An 18,032-nucleotide genomic window follows, 5' to 3' on the forward strand; every position below is an offset into this window, starting at 1 on the left:
TCATTGTGTTTTTTCCTATTCCTAAATGTTACGCCACATTTCTGAATAAACTTTCTTGTGAGCACAGTTTCGCAGAACCTTCATCATGCAAGAACAAGTGGTAGGATACATCAAAAGGTCATGGTGAATTCTATGAGAGAGATGGCATTATGGGTTCTGTCACTTTAAGTCTCAGATCATGTAGAATTATAGAAGGTTAGAGTTGTACATTGGTTGTGTGTAGCTCCAAAAAAACTACGTGTGTGATTTTCAATCTGGAAAAAATGCAACAAAGATGATTTCAGGCAAATTTGCTAATTATGGAGTGCTGTTGTGTCTTTTTTCTAACATTTTTTAGGTACACAGGTACAGTTAAATGTCTAAATTTTGGTGAAATTTGTGCTATATTTAAATATATATATATATATATATATACATATATATATATATGTGTATATATATATATATGTATTCCTCTAATCGCAAAAAGGATGGCACAAGAAATGCAAAAATTCAGTACATTTGTTTGTGACATGCAAGCACATTGTTTCTGACTGCCACATATTTCATTTTTTTCTGCAAAAAATATTGTGCATCCCCCTCTATTTCTCTCTCCCTATCAATTGAATATCTGTATTATTTGCAGATTACTACATGCAACTTCTTCACTGCTGCAGTTGACCAGGGATTGAGGGCATTGTCTTCATATCTCTATTGGTGAGCTGTGAGCTCTGATGTCTGCTCTCTATATTAAATCACCCTATAATGTTTGCTACATTACCCGCCTTGGCTTTTCTACAGGCTATCATAGTCCCTCCTCATTGGCTGTGCTGAACCATGTCATGAGATAGCTAGACGGAATTATGGGGAACCTTATATGATCACTCCTGAGGTTATGCCAGCCTTCTGTGCCTGATGCAATCTTCTGTAATACCTCAAATAAAAGCAGGCATTATTTTTTCAGTTCATGGAAATCAAATATTGTTCAAATTCGTAAGAACCTGCAATTTTAATAAACATAGAGTTGAAACTAGAAGTTTACATATACTATATAAAAAGACACATCTGCATGTTTGTCTCAATATCTTACATGAAATCAGAATAAACCTTTCCCGTTTTAGGGCAATTAGGATTACCATAATCTATCTATATAATTGTCTAAGGGGCACTTCCGTCTGTCTGTCCTGGATATTCATTGGTCGAGGCCAGCCAGTGGGCGTAGACAAAAAGGGCAGGGAAGGCCAGGAGGTATGCATAGCGAGTCCCCGCCCGCTCCGTACAGGCCTGGCCAGAAGTGCTGTAAAGGGGGCGAAGTCGGCCAGGATCATGGGCGCTGTTGGGCCTACCGCGGCAAAAAGCCGGGGACTAAATTAGCCAATACAGGCCCGGACAGAAGCGCTGCAAAGGGGGCAGAGTCGCCGTGAGGAAGGCAGAGCTGCCCGGGACCATGGGCGTAGTTGGGCCTACCGCCACCAAAAGCCGGGGACTAAATTTGCAGCCACGGTCAGTGATGACAGCCGCAGTTATTCATGACGGCTGCAACTGCAGGAAACAGAGCAGCACATGCGGCGGTGACAGCTGTGGACGGGAGGTGAGTATACACTCTGTGGCTGTGCTATATACTACATCGCTGTGCAATATACTACTTGGCTGTTCAATATACTACGTGTCTGTGCTGTATACTACGTGTCTGGGCAATATACTACGTGGCTGGGCAATATACTACGTGGCTGGGCAATATACTACGTGGCTGGGCAATATACTACGTGTCTGTGCTATATACTACGTGTCTGGGCAATATACTACGTGGCTGGGCAATATACTACGTGTCTGGGCAATATACTACGTGGCTGGGCAATATACTACGTGTCTGTGCTATATACTACGTGTCTGTGCTATATACTACGTGTCTGGGCAATATACTAGGTGGCTGGGCAATATACTACGTGGCTGGGCAATATACTACGTGGGTTGTGCAATATACTACGTGGACGTGCATATTCTAGAATACCCGATGCGTTAGAATCGGGCTACCATCTAGTTATTAATATTTGACAAACCTTAATATATACTTACCTTGTAATGTCTTCACATCCTGTTCCGTCCAGAAAATCAAATGTTCACAGTTGTAGACATGTTCTTCACATAAACTGAAGCCAACCCTCGAAAAAAAACTGTGAAAATACGGGTTGTGAAACTGCAAAACACAAAAAATGCCAAGGGGGTGAATACTTTTGCAAGCCACTATATAAATATCTTATTATATACTTACCTTGTAATGTCTTCACATCCTGTTCCGTCCAGATGTGTCCAGATCCCAGAATTCCAAGCGGTGGAAGTTCACCGACCTCCCTATTGGGACACCCAAGTGATGGGTATCTCAATATGGAAACTGCTAGTGGTACCAGCTGCTTGCGCGGTACTACCAATAGGGCAGTGAGAATCTGGAATTGCTTGCCTGAGGAGGTGGTGATGGCGAACTCAGTCAAGGGGTTCAAGAGAGGCCTGGATGTCTTCCTGGAGCAGAACAATATTGTATCACACAATTATTAGGTTCTGTAGAAGGACGTAGATCTGGGGATTTATTATGATGGAATATAGGCTGAACTGGATGGACAAATGTCTTTTTTCGGCCTTACTAACTATGTTACTATGTTACTATGTTACCACCGTCGCACGCACGTGCACACACACACACTGTATATGCCGTACCCACCACACACACACAAACCCACACTGTATATGCTGTATGCACCACACGCATTGCATTGCAGACAAAGCTAAGTCTTGTTTTGTGTTTCCTTTTCCCCTGGTGTTTGTCTTACTTCCCCTGTGTTGTATTAGTGCAGTGGTGGGACCAGTGCTCTCACCTGCCAATTCCCTACTTAGGTGGCAGGGTGAGTGAGGGCTGAGGTATCCAGTTCTGCGACAGGTTGAAAGAACCTGTTTAGGGACATCAGGAAGATTAGGGCACATCCTTAGGAGAGTTCAGGAGGTGTCCATTTCCCCATTCCCTATCACAGGGCCCACCATTGTTAAAGTGTCCCCGGTGTACCCTTGTATGTGTTTTGCCGTTTTGTGAGCGACCACCCATTGGGCCGTGTCACGCCAGGACTGTCACTTCGTGACAGCACCACACACACACACACACACTGTATACACCGTACGCAGCCTCTTGCGCGGTACCACCAGCGGAACACCGTCGCGAACACACTGCTGTCGGGATCAGCCAAATGATTCACTGACCGCCGCCAACTTTGTACAGGAGGAGCGTATGCGCAGTTTTAATGTGACCACCGCTATCTGTCTGCACAAAGATGGCAGCCAGGGATGGGAGAGAGAAAGCGCACAGGGGTGAGAGACACAGGGAACAGGGGGGAAGACAGCTCAAACGGGACAGCACATAAGGAGAGAACACAGCACAGGAAGGAGAGACAGCAGATAAGGGGATAGCCATGGGCGTAACAACTGCGGTCGCAGGGGTCACAGTTATAACCGGGCCCAGAGTGCTTAGGGGCCCGCCCAGTCCAGCAAACAAGTAGCACTAGCCGGGAAACTCAGCTGACAAGTCACGCACCCTGCTGGCCACGCCCACAACGGCCAGCTCCCTAGACTTCCAGCGGTGTGAGGCGAGTGGGCGTGTCCGTGGAGGACATCTGACCTAGCATAAAGGCTGGGCGTGTCACTGAAGCTTGACAGAGATGGAGGGAGAAACAACAAAGCTGATGAGCTTGCAGCAGCTGTCACAGAGTCGGGGTGAGGCGCATAGGCAAGTCAAGTGCAGTCGCGGCTGTAGAGTGCTGATGTGCGGCCAGTGTGCTGCTATCACCTGTCATTCACCTACCTCCGCCCGCAGAGAGACACACACACACACATGGACCTGTGATGAGGTCACAGGAGGGGAGGAGTCAGTGGTCACATGATCAGTGGCCCCAGTGTATGCAGGACTCTGCTGTGCTGATTGTCATGGTGCTGAATGAGGGGAAGTGTATGTGTGGGGCAAGGAGGGGTTTACAGTGTGGATGTAGCAGAGCCGTGTGTACAAGGTGTACAGAGTGGAGCCGTGTATGTGTGTAGTGAAGCAATGTGTACGGGGCGGAGTCAGGTGTGTACAAAGCTGAGCCGAGTGTGAAAGAGGTGAGCGGTGTCGTGTATGTATGGGGTGTATGGAGTGGTGCTGCATGTTTACGAGGTGTACGAAGTGGAGCCGTGTGTGTATGGAGTGTACGAAGCAGAGCCGCGTGTGTATGGAGTGTACGGAGCGGAACTGTGTGTGATGTGTACGAAGTGGATCCGCATGTATATGAGGTGTACGAAGCAGAGTGTGTAAGGAGCGGAGCCGCGTGTGTACAAAGTGTACGGAGCAGAGCCGTGTGTGTACGGGGTTCACGGAGCGAAGCCGCGTGTGTACAGGCTGTAAATTTCCGAGTCGGGAACAATGGTACACGGCTGTGGGCAGAGCCCAGTATGTGCACTGTGGGGGAGTATTGGGTGTACTCGCCAGCGTCAGAATGTGCAGTTCGCATGCTCCGGAGCCAACCAGTACACCCAATACACTCCCACACTGCACAGGTCCGGAAATGACGCACTGCAGTCATACCAGGAAGAAACAGCACACAGATTTCAAACGCCAGGAGTGCGCTTGGAATTAGAGCGAGGGAGGACACGAACGCCCAGAGTCTGCACTTCCGAAGACATCGCCCTAATTATTATAGGGACATGTTATTTATAAAATCATTTTTCTCAGCGATTACAGGGCAGTATTAGGTCAGACTAAACAACATTGCAACAAAACTATAGTGTGCAAAATGAATGGGGAAAATGTGAATTTCGGTGGGAAATATTTTGGCGTGGGGGCCCCATTTGAAAGTTCGCATTGGGGCCCTTCACTTTGTAGTTACACCACTGGGGATAGCACATAGGGTAGACAGATCAAAGAAGAGAGCACAGATGGGAGAAGTCAGCACAAAGAGAGAGTGGATAGGTGGGTGAGCACATGGTGGAGAGATTCTCAACACTGCGAAGCCTGCCCCCATCATGACATTACCGCCCTCCCGATGCGATAGCATCAGGCCTCCATCTAGTGCCAGGAACACATGGGCTACCTGCACAGTAAACAAGTCTGTAGGAACATGTTCACACACCACCACGAAACCTGAAGACACAAAAGAGAATAGTAAAACCAAAAACACTCAGTTTGAAAAAAATCGCAGTAATCCGCAAGTGCTAGTAAAAGATGTAAAAAACAGGGTATTTGGTTGATACGTTTTTTGCAAAAAATGTATACTAAGCTGCTCTACCAAACTTCACGGTATACCCATATCAGAGCAGTCCTAACTAATGTATGCAATCCCTATCTGATGTATTTAAAAACCTGATCATCTGCATAATACCTGTGTGAACAGGGTTCAGAGAGGAAAAATCCATGTGTGCATACAGAGTAGAACAGCTTTGTGCAGATAGCCCAAGAGGAGTGGTGGTAACTCCCCAGTCTAGTAGACACAAGAGAACAATTATGGAAACAGGAACTCTGTTGCACTACTCTGTATGCACACATGGATTTTTCCTCTCTGAACCCTGTTCACACAGGTATTATACAGATGATCAGGTTTTTAAATACATCAGATAGGGATTGCATACATTAGTTAGGACTGCTCTGATATGGGTATACCGTGAAATTTGGTAGAGCAGCTTAGTATATATTTTTTGCAAAAAACGTATCAACCAAATACCCTGTTTTTTACATCTTTTACTAGCACTTGCAGATTACTGCGATTTTTTTCAAACTGAGTGTTTTTGGTTTTACTATTCTCTTTTGTGCCTCCATCTAGTGCCAGAATAATGAGAGAGAGAATATTTAAGGCATCCATTTCTGGGTACTTCTTGAAGTATGCTTGAGGTCATTGTCCTGATTGAAGAACCACAACCTAGGATGCAAACTCAACTTTCAGAAACTGGGCACTACATTGTGACCCAAAATCCTTTGGCAATCTTCTGATCTAATGATGCATTGCACACAGTCAAGGCACCCAGTGCCAGAGGCAGGAATACAACCCCGAAACATCTTTCTCTGTATTTTTTTGTGCTGTTCCAATACGCACAAAGGAAATAAATGTGTGTATAATAAAGCATGTGAAATTGCAATAGTTTTCTGGGAGAAAAACTTCATTTTCTAGGGTGCCAACACTTTCGGCCATGACTGTAGTTACACGATGCATCAGCACACTGTGATTAATGAATATATAAACTCCACTATTATTGTAAACATTAATAATGTAAGATATTTAGCTTTTTTTGATCAAAGACTGCAAAAGTTATCCAACCACATCAAGGTGTACTTAAATGTGGATGGTCCTTATCACTTTCATAAAATCTGACACAAATTCGATTTGCATCTGAGCGATTCACTCATCTCTAATTGGATGTTATATTTTCTGAAGGGATACGTTTTTGGTGTTACTTTTTACCTTAGCATGGCGCATGTTCTCATTTGTAACTCTAAGCTAATGCCTATTTGACAACAACATGTGACTTGCAGTTGCCTGCACATTTCATGATGGATTTAACCTCTTGTACACTAACTTCTCAGCATACTGTTAAATATTTTGAGTATTTTTTTTCCTCAAAAACCGTATTCAGATTTACAGGTAACGTGGAACAAAAAAAGCAAAATTGTGTCTTATGGCATCCATTTTTTGTGGAAAACGTAAGATATGTTTTAGTGAAGGCAATACTGTAGGATTTTACAGTGTGTAAACTTAACAAAATGTGTATGTTAAAGTATAGAGGTTTTTTTTCTAAGTGAAATCAATAGGAGTTAAATCCAAAGTTAAAGGAGTTTTCCTATGTGTATACACATCATTCGGGTATATAGATAAATAAGAGGTGGCTCCCCTACTTGGAACTCACTTTATGGCGTGGGTCACACTTGCGAGTGCAATGCAAGAAACTTGCGCATCAAAACCCGGCACTCGGGACCGGAGCGTGCAGCTGCATGTATTTCTATACAGCTACATGCTCCGGTCCCGAGTGCCGGCGGCAGTGCTGGGTATTGATGCGAGAGATTCACCCGAGTTGCACTTGCAAGTGTGACCCTGACGCATGAGTCCAAATGTTGATGGGCTCCCTAAGCACTCATCTTAATGGCCAATATGCAATACTACGTCTGATGTTTCCCCCACTAAAAAATGATGGCCCTTTGAAGAAGGGGAGGAACAAACATAAGTGCAAAAAAGGGTTAAAAAATAAATTAATTCAAATGTATGCCATTGAATATACTCTGTGGAAATGATAACATGAAATGTTAGGAGCCACCAATAGGTCATGTTTTCAGGATTTTCTTAGTATTGCACAGGTGATAATTGCATCACCTGAATAGGCAAGAATTCCATCACCTGGGCAATATTAACCCCTTAACATCCAATGATGGACGTTATGCCCATGCCCGGCGCCCGTGGCTGTTAACATGCTAAACGTTGCTATCAAACGCTGAGAGCGGCATTTAACACTCACACGCACGAAGCACGTCATTACCTCCCTCCGTCGGCACCAGTGTCACATAACTGGGACCCCTGTGGTTGTCATTGCTGGATCGCTATGAGCGCCGCCTAGTGCTCAGTGCTCATAGAAAGTGAGCATATCTGCTTCTTAGGGCTCCTACTCACTTGCGAGCAACTCGGATGAGTCTCGCATGTTTAAAACCCGGCTCTGCACCCGGCACTCAGATTGTAGCGTGCTGCCGCATAGGAATACATGCAGCCACACGCACCGCTCCTCTGTGCCAGGTGCAGTGCCGGGGTATTGCCGTCCGAGACTCATCTGAGTCTCGCGCAAGTGAGTAGGAGCCCTTAGAGCAGTACTACAGCCCTGCTCTATGTAGCAGAGGTGTTCGACAAGTGCAGCTTCTAGTCTTCCATGGAGAATATTTAAGCAAGTAAAAAGTTTTAAAAAAAACTTTAAAAAAATGAAAAAATATAAAAGTTAAAATCACCCCCCTTTTGCCCCATTCAAAATAAAACCATAATTAAAAAAAAATCGAACATACACATATTTGGTATCACTGCTTTCAGAATCACCCGATCTATCAATATAAAAAAAAGAATTAATCCAATCGGTAAACGGCATAGCAAGAAAAAAATCAAAAAGCCAGAATTACGTTTTTTTGGTCGCTGCAACATTGCAATAAAATACAATAACAGGCGATCAAAAGATCATATATACACCAAAATGGTATCAGTAAAATGGACAGATCTGTGTGAAAAAAATAAGCCCTCACCTGGCCCTAGACCCCAAATAAATTGAGATGCTACAGGTCTCAGAAAATGGCAACTATTTTTTTTTTTTTTTTTTTACAAACTTTGGATTTTTTTCACCATTTAGCTAAAACAGAACCTTGACATGTTTGGTGTCTATGAACTCATAATGTGTAATATAAAAGTCTAGCACTCAACTTCAGTAACCGTAGAAACAATTGTAACCGTGAAAACGATTTATTAGTAGCACAAGAAACGTTTCAGTCCCTTGGGACTTTCATCAGTCGTGTGCCTTGCAGTCTTGAGACTTGCGGTGGACGCCGTGTCTCGAGGTGGTTCTTCTCCTCTCCCCCTCTCCAGCATTCTTAAGTCACGGGTGCATCACCCGACAGGTGGTCATTCTCCACCATATCCTATGTGCTTTCAAGTATACTCCCTTTACATTAGGGCGTCACACATATGCGCTTGTTATATCCAAATTCTATTCAGCCATACTGAATTTGCCTTTCTGGCCTACATAGGCACGCGACTGATGAAAGTCCCAAGGGACTGAAACGTTTCTTGTGCTACTAATAAATCGTTTTCACGGTTACAATTGTTTCTTCGGTTACTGAAGTTGAGTGCTAGACATCTATATTACACATATTGACGGTTTGGGAACCTAAGTCTTAGCACCAGTCTGTGAGCTGTGCACACGGTGTTTTCTCTTCATATGAACTCATAATGACCTGGAACATCATAATGGCAGGTCAGTTTTAGCATTTAGTGAACCTAGTAAAAAAGCCAAAAAGAAAACAAGTGTGGGATTGCACTTTTTTGCCATTTCACCGCACTTGGATTTTTTTCCCGTTTTCTGTTGCATGACATGGTAAAACCAATGGTGTCGTTCAAAAGTACAACTCGGTCTGCAAAAAACAAGCCCTCACATGGCCATTTTGACCAAAAAATAAAAAAAAGGTTATGGCTATGGGAAGAAGGGAAGCAAAAACTGAAAATGCAAAACCAAAACTACCCCTGGTCATTAAGGGGTTAAGGAAATCCTTAAAACATGATCTGTTAGTGGCTCTTGAGGACTGGAGTTGGGGAACACTGCCCTAGAACATTAGTTCTCGCCGTACATAGATATTACTGAGGGTTTTTTAATACATGATTTTACCTGTTGAAACTGGTCCTCTATGATCCGATGATAAGCATTACTAGAAAATGTGTTGAATTGTATGCGTTATGAAGGCATTTATTAAGCTTTTGCTTAATAGGTTAAAGCCAAACATACGGTATTATTACTGATAAGGAAATACATGCTCTTCTGACCACACGTCAGTCTTGTGCCTCACCCTTATGTGAACTCCTTCTAACTGGGTCATACATCATATACTTTCCAAGTTCAGTGTGAATTTTGTGTATTCTATGAGGGTTCAGAGATAGGACAGCTCCATGGGGTAAACAAGAAATGTAACAGATATCTGCAACATTTTACACAAAGTATCAAATTAAGCTAAAAGTAGCAATACCATACCTGTCATTATTTTTTCATGTTGTTTCTTAAAACGGCATTACAGATTTAGGAGTCAAGGGCTCGCAATAGCGTTGTGCTGTCACTCAATGTGGGTGTATCGCATGTTACATTCAATATGTTACTGTGATGAACTTTCACATTCTTTGTAGACAAGATACAGGATAAGGGGAGTCTTGAGTCTAGTTAAATGGAACTTGTCAGGAGGAATTTCTACGGAAAACTCAAGATATTATTATTTTAAGGAAAAATGAACTATATCCAACAGAAAATTATTTCCCAATCCCCTAATAGCACCGATCCTCCTCCCTCCCGCACTTCCTCAAATTCACTTTCCTCCTTTGGACCAGTCATGACAGAAGAAGTTACCAGGTTCTTCTTATCCTACAACCTGCACCAGTGAATTGATTACCTACAACTTTTCCACCCTCTCTCCCTGGCTGTCAATTTCACTTATTATATTTATCCTCTGTATTTCTTCTGGTATCTTTCTCTACTCCTTTTAAAGTTGCAGTCAAAACCCCTTTACTAGAAAAATATCCCCCAACCAGAAATGCTCTGCTAACTACAGACTTTACTCTTCTCTTTCACCTCTAAACTCCTTGATGGGTTGGTCTAATCTAATCCAATATCTTTCAGATAATTGCCTTCTTGACTCTTTAAAATCTGGATTCTGCTCTTTACATTTTACAGAAACTGCCCTGAGGCCACATGCACACATTACGGAAAGTGGTGCGGATTTTTCCAGACTGATTTTGGTAAATCCACAGGTAATCCGCACTGCGGAATTACCGCGGATTTACCGCAATTTTTTTGCGGATTCCACCTGCGGTTTTGCACCTGCGGTTTTACACCTGTAGTTTTACACCTGCGGATTCCTAATATGGAGCAGGTGTTATTTATATGTCCCACAGACCACGTGTTCCTTCTATATGGTGTTGACCTATTGTCACGCCGTCTACAGCGATAAAGGGGCAGGACGGCGTATTGGAACCCGCACCTGTCCCTGCCACTATAAGGGAGCCTGACTTTCCCTTATCTCGGGGGTACCTATGAAGGTTAGGAGGCACAAGCCACCAGCGTATCCCTGTCTCCTGTGCAGACCCTATCAGTGACCCCTCTCCCCCCCAAGAGAGGTGGACTGCACCAGAGTAAAAATATCACCTAAACAGAGTATACAGAAAAGGAAAAGGTAAACCACACTTAGCTTAATGCTGCAAGGCACAGCACAGCAGGAAGAAACACCAGATGAAACGAACACAGCAGTAGAACAACAGTTCCCAGCTGGCTCCTACTCCTGGCTTGGTAGCTGAAGAATTAACTAACACCGACAGTCAGCTGATGAACCAGGTGACCTTTTAAAGGATGGAGGGAGTGGTCACCACAAACATCAGCTGAGCCAGCAGCAATGCAATAACACAAGCGGCCACCAGAGGGGGAAAAACGGCATTAACCCCCGATGACCAAAAAGGAAAAAAGGTATTAAACTGAAGCAAACCAGATCTGCCACAAATCCAAAATTGGATTGTGACAGTACCCCCCTTTCAATGAGGGGCCTCTGGACCCTCAACACTGGACCTCACCAGTAAACAACCTACAGTGAGAACGTCTCGATTCACCAGAGTTCACCTCCTCAGTCACCTGACCCTTAGGTTTACGGTGGACACAGCACATTGGAGATGACAACGTAGGCAGCACAAATCTCCAGAGCGCTGAACTGTGGAATGAGTTGTGTATGGGCATTACAGAGGGTAACTCCAACTGGTAAGTCTTCAGACCGACAATCGCTGACACCCGGTATGGCCCGATTACCCTCGAACTCCAGATTCCAGTTCCAAACTTCCACCTGATATTTTTGGTGGACACCCACACATAATCATTCACACACAGGTCCGGACCTGAAAGTTTATTTTCACGCATGCGTCTGCCACAAGATGGTGAACTCTTTATAGAACCGACAACAGAGGCGCCCCCCTGTGTCACCAAACTCACACCCCCACTATGCACCGAGGGTACCACCACCCTCCTCTGACCCCTCCTCCTAAGAGGTCTCTGACATACCGGGTTAGAATGTAATGAGGGTAGAGTCTTGCCCCTACTCCCTTCAAACACCTCTACTGCCCCCACAGGAGAAGAAGGGGTAGGTTGTAGAAGGACAGCAGAGATCGTAGCTCCTGGACAGCAGTCCTCACACGACTGACCCCAGCTGACTACTTCTCTGACCCGCCAGTCTATGACCGGTTTGTGTTTACTCAACCAAGGGAGACCTAAGACAATAGGAGTTGGTATGTTCTCCAAGACGTAGCATGACAGGAACTCTTCATGACAAGCCCCTATACGCAAATGTATCTTGTCAACAACTTGGGTAATGCTCCCCTGGCTGAGTGGGACAGAGTCAATGGCCTGAACGCTTAGGGGTCTAGCTAGCGACCTACTCATCAGGCCATGGTTCTGGACAAAATGAGCATCCACCAAATTGAGTCCTGCTCCACTGTCCACAAGCACTGGAATATTCTCAGTTACCCCACCTACAACCACCTCAGTAGGTAAGGTACACTGAGATGAGAAAATGGAGGAAATATGCACTCCCTGGTCGCTTCCTTCCACACAACCAGGGGGGCGTGGCTTTTTAGATGGAACAGGTATCTTGGCGCGAGCTGAGCAGACATTGATAAAATGACCAGTCTGCCCACAGTAAAAACATGCCCCCACACCACGGCGAACCCCAGACAACCCCATTTGGGAAGCAACTCCTCCCACCTGCATTGGTTCGTCCACCTGGTCAGGTGTGTCCTCCTCGTTAGCAAGGACTACCGGGGGCACATTTGGTGTATGCCTCTCCCTCAAACGTCTATCCACCCGGATGGCAAGGGACATGGCGACCTCCAATGACTTGGGAGCGGCGTACTGTACCAGAGTATCTTGCAACCTAGGGGACAGACCCTGCACAAAATGACTCCTAAGGGCCGGGTCATTCCACTGTGTCAGTAGCCCACCTCCTGAACTCTGAATAGTACTCCTCCGCCGGCCGAGCCCCCTGCTTGATCTTGCAGAGTCGGGATTCCACCAAGGAGACGCCGTCCGGGTCACCATATACCAACGCCAGAGCCGCAAAAAAACTCGTCCACTGACCGTAGAGATGGAGAACCGGTCGGCAGGGAGAAGGCCCAAGATTGGGGATCACCTTTAAGAAGGGAAACTATGATTCCCACCCGTTGTTCCTCACTCCCTGATGAACGAGGGCGGAGCCTGAAGTATAACTTGCAGACCTCCTTAAAAACCAAAAATGTATCTCTCCCTCCAGAGAAACTGTCAGGCAGAGATATCTTGGGCTCTGGTTGAGAATGTCTCTGGGCCGAAGCCTAAAACCCCACCAACTGCTGCAGCTGCTGCACCACCTCACCACGAAGCACCTTAAACTCATCTGTGAGGGTCTGAAGCAGTTGGGCAAAGGCAATGAGCCATGACTCACCAGAAAAAAATGTAAAGGTCGATGTTAATGTCACGCTGTCTACGGCGATAAAGGCGCAGGACGGTGTATTGGAACCCACACCTGTCCCTGCCACTATAAGGGACCCTGACTTTCCCTTATCTCGGGGGTACCTATGAAGGTTAGGAGGCCCGAGCCACCAGCATATCCCTGTCTCCTGTGCAGACCCTATCAGTGACCCCCTCTCCCCCCCAAGAAAGGTGGACTGCACCAGAGTAAAAATATCACCTAAACAGAGTATACAGAAAAGGAAAAGGTAAACCACACTTAGATTAATGCTGCAAGACACAGCACAGCAGGAAGAAACACCAGATGAAACGAACACAGCAGTAGAACAACATTTCCCAGCTGGCTCCTACTCCTGGCTTGGTCGCTGAAGAATGAATTAACACCGACAGTCAGCTGATGAACCAGGTGACCTTTTAAAGGATGGAGGGAGTGGTCACCACAAACATCAGCTGAGCCAGCAGCAATGCAATAACACAAGTGGCCACCAGAGGGGGAAAAACTGCATTAACCCCCGATGACCAAAAAAGGAAAAAAGGTATTAAACTGAAGCAAACCAGATCTACCACAAATCCAAAATTGGATCGTGACTAGTGTTGAGCATTCCGATACCGCAAGTATCGGGTATCGGCCGATATTTGCGGTATCGGAATTCCGATACCGAATTCCGATACTTCCCGCGTATCGGATACCGGAATCGGAAGTTCCCAGAATTCAAATTGAACGCAGCAGCCAATGAGGAATGAATGAAAGTGTGGGCACATCCTGTTTAGCATGGTGGGCATGTAAGTACTGGCAAGGCTGGGATTGGCTGCTGAAATGATGTCACTCTGCACTATAAAAAAGCGCTGCCGCCATTTTGCGCTCACTCTGCTGTGATTTCAGTTAGGGACAGGACGCTGTGTTCTAACTGAGGGCCAGTTGAGCTTGCTAATTGCTTTATTTTCCTTTCCAAAGGCTAATTTAGCAAAACGCTGTGTGTTCTTCACTGTTCACCTTGCTCTTGCCTTGCAGCGCTGTTTTAACAGCGTTCTGCAAGGTCTCTGTGTGTGTGTGTGCAGCTCACTCTGTAGTCTGTGTGCAGCCATATACCCGGTTGTATTCAGCTCAGGGGGGGTTCACACTGCCTCACACAGTTGTTCTTTTTTGCTCTTAGTGCAGCCTGCTGCACATTTTTTCTCAAATTTCCTATTAGTGTTTTTCCACCAGTCTCCAGCTCTATTGTGGAAAAACACTACATAGGATAACCTAGAGGGGGGTTTTAGGGCCTTGCAGCGCCGTTTACGGCTGTCTGCACGGTCTCCGTGTGAGCCCAGCTCGCCCTGTAGTCTGTGTGCAGCCATAGCCGGTTGGATTCAGCTCAGGGTTCGTTACTGGCTCATACCTTGAGAAAAATTTTCCTTTTTTTCAAATAGTGCAGCCTGTTTAAAATTTGAAAAAAAAAATTCCTATTAGTGTCTTTCCACTCGTATCCAGCTAAATAGTGGAAAAACACTATATAGGATAACCTAGAGGAGGGTTTTTTGGCCTTGCAGCGCCGTTTAACATAGTAACATAGTAACATAGTTAGTAAGGCCGAAAAAAGACATTTGTCCATCCAGTTCAGCCTATATTCCATCATAATAAATACCCAGATCTACGTCCTTCTACAGAACCTAATAATTGTATGATACAATATTGTTCTGCTCCAGGAAGACATCCAGGCCTCTCTTGAACCCCTCGACTGAGTTCGCCATCACCACCTCCTCAGGCAAGCAATTCCAGATTCTCACTGCCCTAACAGTAAAGAATCCTCTTCTATGTTGGTGGAAAAACCTTCTCTCCTCCAGACGCAAAGAATGCCCCCTTGTGCCCGTCACCTTCCTTGGTATAAACAGATCCTCAGCGAGATATTTGTATTGTCCCCTTATATACTTATACATGGTTATTAGATCGCCCCTCAGTCGTCTTTTTTCTAGACTAAATAATCCTAATTTCGCTAATCTATCTGGGTATTGTAGTTCTCCCATCCCCTTTATTAATTTTGTTGCCCTCCTTTGTACCCTTTGTTTACGGCTGTCTGCACGGTCTCCGTGTGAGCCCAGCTCGCCCTGTAGTCTGTGTGCAGCCATAGCCGGTTGGATTCAGCTCAGGGTTCGTTACTGGCTCATACCTTGAGAAAAATTTTCCTTTTTTTTCAAATAGTGCAGCCTGTTTAAAATTTGAAAAAAAAAAATCCTATAAGTGTCTTTCCACTCGTATCCAGCTAAATAGTGGAAAAACACTATATAGGATAACCTAGAGGAGGGTTTTTTGGCCTTGCAGCGACGTTTACGGCTGTCTGCACGGTCTCCGTGTGAGCCCAGCTCGCCCTGTAGTCTGTGTGCAGCCATAGCCGGTTGGATTCAGCTCAGGGTTCGTTACTGGCTCATACCTTGAGAAAAATTTTCCTTTTTTTGAAATAGTGCAGCCTGTTTAAAATTTGAAAAAAAAAAATTCCTATTAGTGTCTTTCCACCAGTCTCCAGCTCAATTGTGGAAAAACACTACATAGGATAACCTAGAGGGGTTTTTTTGGGCCTTGCAGCGCCGTTTACGGCTGTCTGCACGGTCTCTGTGTGAGCGCAGCTCGCCCTGTAGTCTGTGTGCAGCCATAGCCGGTTGGATTCAGCTCAGGGTGCGTTACTGCCTCATACCTTGAAAAACAATTTCCTTTTTTTCAAATAGTGCAGCCAGTTTAAAATTTGAAAAAAAAAATTCCTATTAGTGTCTTTCCACTTGTATCCAGCTAAATAGTGGAAAAACACTATATAGGATAACCTAGAGGAGGGTTTTTTGGCCTTGCAGCGCCGTTTACGGCTGTCTGCACGGTCTCCGTGTGATTTAAACTAGCTCTGTAGCCCGATCTGCACCAAAAAAAAAGTTAAGTTCACCAAACACAACTTAACACTTGTGTAGGCCACATTTGAAAAATAATAAAGTTTAGTCCACAATTTACAACATTAGTGTTTCTTACACCTGTTAGGAGGAGCATTACAGGAATAAGCACACTAAGGCCTTAGTACTTTTCTGCTTATCTTTATCTGTCAACCAAGATGAAGAGGGCAGGGAGTAAGGCACGTGGGCGTGGGCGCGGAGCAGGGAGAGGAGCAGGGAGAGGACGTGGTGATTCTGTGCCTGCTGCGGGCGCCGGTGACTCGTCGTCACTCAGTTTCAGCAGGGAACAGTCCTTCATGCGCAGCTTTGTCGGAGAGCGCCGTGCACCGCTGCTGCGTGAAGACCAAATTGAAGCCGTTGTCGGGTGGATGGCAGCTAACGCCTCGGCATCGACTTCAGTTAGTGCCACATCCTCTCAGGCACAGAGCACTGGAGAGCAGCCATCTGTCTCTTCACCACCTGCCAAATTGGCCAGGCAGTCAGAGAGCCCAGGACAGGAGCCGTCTCTACTTCTGTTCTCTGAATCTCTTGGCTTGGAAACAGGGGGCCAGCCAAGCAGCATTGGAGAAATGGAAGAAGAGGCAGTGTGCAGTGATGCCCAACACCTTTTTCTCTCTGACTCTGAAGAGGCAGGTGGGCCAGTGCCTCCGGTGACCACAGCGCAGTACGCATCTGATGATGAAACTCAGGTGCCGCTTTCTCGTGCGTACTGTGCTGCTGAGACTACCCAGGAGGAGCAGTTGGTGGCAGAGGGTAGTGGAGATGATGAGGTCCTTGACCCATCGTGGCGTGAGGAACAAGAAGGTGGTGGGAGCAGCTCAGAGGAAGAGCTTCCTCTTACGGGCCAAAGAGGGAGAGGGAGGGGGAAGACTGCGGAGCCTGTAGCCTCCACTTTGGCACCCGTTAGGAGCCTGTCTCTTTCCAAAGCCAAAAAGGGCGCTCCCAAGACTTGCAGTGCCTGGTCCTTTTTTGACACAGTTGCAGATGACATTTGTTTTGTCAAATGCAAGCTGTGTCATCATAAAGTAAAAAGAGGGAAAAATGTCAGCAACCTCAATACCACAAATATGTGGAAACATGTGCGGACCAGGCACGCGGTGGAGTTACAGAAACACACTGAAGATGTAGGCCAACCAACAGCGGCAGCTACCACCTCTTCAGCTCGTGTTGCCTCTTCCTCCAGCTCACGCACAGCTGGTTTGGCTTCCTCCCAGAGACCTTGTGTAATTCCACCCACAGCACCACCTTCCCAGTCATCCTCACACTCCCAGTCTACTCTACAGCCATCGGTAGTACAGGCATGGGAGAAAAGGCGGGCATTCTCGGCCAACCACCCCCGAGCACAGGCTCTGAATGCAGGCATTGCCAAACTGTTGTCCCTGGAAATGCTCTCGTTCAGGCTGGTGGAGACTGACAGCTTCCGTGACTTGATGGCATTGGCAGTCCCACAGTACAAGGTGCCCAGCCGCTTTTACTTCAGCAGGCAGGCTGTCCCTGCCCTGCACAGGCATGTTGAGGCAAACATAAAACATGCGCTACTGAACGCCGTCAGTAGCAAGGTCCACCTCACCACCGATGCGTGGACCAGTCAGCATGGACAGGGGCGATATGTTTCCCTCACTGCCCATTGGGTTAATGTTGTTGAGCCAGGTACAGATCGTGCGAGTGGCGCAGGACGTGTCCTGCCCACTCCAAGGATTGCAGGAATCCAGTCTGTACGCATCGACTCCTCCTCTTACACCAGTTCCTCTGATTCCTCTCTGCAGGATCCGTCACAGTCCACCCCCACATGGACCCGTGAACGTTTACCTATGACCGACATGAGCACAGCCGTGGCCAAACGTCAGCAGGCCGTCTTGAAACTAGTTTCATTGGGG

This window comes from Ranitomeya imitator, chromosome 3 (assembly GCF_032444005.1).
Source record: "Ranitomeya imitator isolate aRanImi1 chromosome 3, aRanImi1.pri, whole genome shotgun sequence".
Taxonomy (NCBI): Eukaryota; Metazoa; Chordata; class Amphibia; order Anura; family Dendrobatidae; genus Ranitomeya; species Ranitomeya imitator.